At 42.6% G+C, this 2,500-nt stretch overlaps 1 pseudogene; it reads left to right on the forward strand.

Annotated features, from left to right (window-relative positions):
• Positions 1–2,500, forward strand: part of LOC125284775 — a 131,285-nt pseudogene that overhangs the window by 112,082 nt on the left and 16,703 nt on the right.

Here is a 2,500-nt window from a genome sequence, read left to right on the forward strand (position 1 = left end):
AAACTAGTGAGGAATGAGCTGCTTATATAGGGTTTGTGCATTTGAAGGCTGAAGATAAGGGATTTGATCAACTGCAAGTCTACAACAGCTGCCTATATAAAACGCTCCCATATCGCATGCCTCTATTCAGGCCGTAATCTATCTGTGTGTGTGTGTGTGTGTGTGTGTGTGTGTGTGTGTGTGTGTGTGTGTGTGTGTGTGTGTGTATGTGCTTTGTATGTGCAGGTGCTTGGTGCCTATATCTATTCCTGAATAAATCTTTCTGTTTGTGTGTGTTTCTGTTGCGCGCACACATAAACGGGGCTACTTCAAGAATCTCATCTCAAGAATCATTAAGAGTGTGGCTGTTCACTGGGTGTTTGACTAGGATCACTATAAAGTCCCCCTCACCTTAAACTATTGCCCTCTCATGCTTTCATGCTGTTAATCAGAGTGCTGATCAGATGGACAGAGGTTTTGTAGAAATTGTGGTCATGGATTTTTCAGCCTTTGTTTGGGTTTGGGTTAGCTGGTCTCACAGCGGGGAGGTATGATGAAGCCTACGGTGAAGTTGTTATCAGTGTTCCAGTAATTTGTTGTTTTGCACTCTGTCATTTAATCATGCCATGATGTTTTTATATCGTTTAATTATTATGTACCTTACCTTTTCAGATGTAAAATGTAACTATTGCTGTTTTATGCTTTTATGTACTATTACTCTTTGATTTTGTTTATGTAAAGCACATTGAATAATCTGTTATATTTGCAATATGTGATCTTTAGCATTTGTGTGTGTGTGTGTGTTGGTGTATGTTGGATCTTTGTGTGTGTGTGTGTGTGTGTGTGTGTGTTGGTGTATGTGGGATCTGTGTGTGTGCAGGTGTGTTTGTGCTGCTCCAGGCCTACGCCTTTCTGCAGTACCTGCGTGACCGTCTGACCCGTCAGGAGAGGCAGGCCCTCTTCTATATGGGCGTGGGCTCCGCCGGCCTGGTGGTCTTCCTTACCGTCATCTACCTGTCCTGCATAGGTGAGTGTCTTACCAGAGCTCTCCTGATAGGTGATTCCTTACCAGAGCTCTCCTGATAGGTGAGTGTTTTACCAGAGCTCTCCTGATAGGTGATTCCTTACCAGAGCTAGCTGCCCATTCTGTGATTACACTGCAAAAAAAACCCAGTCTCTGTAGGCAGCCCAGTCTCAAAAAACTGGAAACAAACAAAGTGGGGGCAGCCTGTCCCCCAAACCAAAACGAAGCCCTGTGTGGAGTGTCTCTGAGAAAACTGAAGGGAGGGGTGATGTAGCTCCCTGGTGTGTTTTGTTTGGTTCTTGGTACGTTTTTTTGCACAAAAGCGTATGCTAATAAATGTAAACATAAACACAAACAAACATGACTTCCTGCTAACTCCCTGACTGCGCCCGTAAAGCAATAATAACAATAAATGTCAATGCAGTATCAATGTATCAATATGCAATATCAAAATAAACAAATATCATACATAATATAAACCATAACTCATAAGAACTACTTAATTAATTAAGTGTAAGCTGAACAGATACGTCTTTAGACCCTGTCAAGTCAGTGTCTTACCTACTCGGGTACAGGTGAGCCTCACAATGACATGTCTCACAAGTTTTGTCTCACAAGTTTTTACAATGAGGCTCATATACTTGTGCCAAAAAGCAATCAACCACAGGGGTTCATTTGACTTTTGTTCTTAAAGGAAAAGAATCCATTAGAAAGGTGCCCATAACTCAGGACTGGCACACTGTCTTGCAGCCACATGCTGTGATATTGACTTGATTGCCTTTCCGTGCCATTGAAACTGATTGAAAAAGAAACCCCCTCTTCCCTTGTCCTTGGCCACTCATATGCTTGTGAATCATTAGAATCCTCTGCCCTTTATACTGGTCAGCCGTGTGTTGTTTGAAGTGGAGCCCACAAGTGCCCAGCAGCTCTCTGTATATTACTCCATTTGTATATGAATGTGTCTGAAGTGTCGGACTGTGGTCATTATGAATGTGGTCATTATGTATGACGTGTGTGGCCATGAGTGGGCATTCATATGGCGCCGTCTATAATGTCCATATATAAGATGTAACCTTGGCAGAGTGTATGACAGTGAGGAATCTCTGCGTCTCTGCCCCTTCTTTCTCTCTCTCTTTTTCTCTCTATCTCTCATTTCTCTCTCTCACTCCCTCTCTTTCTCTCTCTCCCAATGTCAGCCACTTCTAATGAGTTTTATTTACTGCAAGAGAGAGTGCCTTACAAAGCACATGTCTTTGGGGGTCTGGGAAGGCCTATTGACTAGCTTCTTGAATTACCTTCTCTGCTCTGCGGTTCTCTCTATAATTTTTTGCTCTCCCTATTGCTCTCTCTCTCTCTATCTATCTTTTTGTGCTCTCTTTATCATTCTCTCTCTCTTTTTTTCTTTCTCTCTCTCTCTCTCTCTCTCTCTCTCTCTCTCTCTCTCTCTCTACGTTGGCTTTCATTCACTCTCACTTTCACATGTATTGCCTTCTGACT

Source organism: Alosa alosa, chromosome 20, assembly GCF_017589495.1.
Source record: "Alosa alosa isolate M-15738 ecotype Scorff River chromosome 20, AALO_Geno_1.1, whole genome shotgun sequence".
NCBI lineage: Eukaryota > Metazoa > Chordata > Actinopteri > Clupeiformes > Clupeidae > Alosa > Alosa alosa.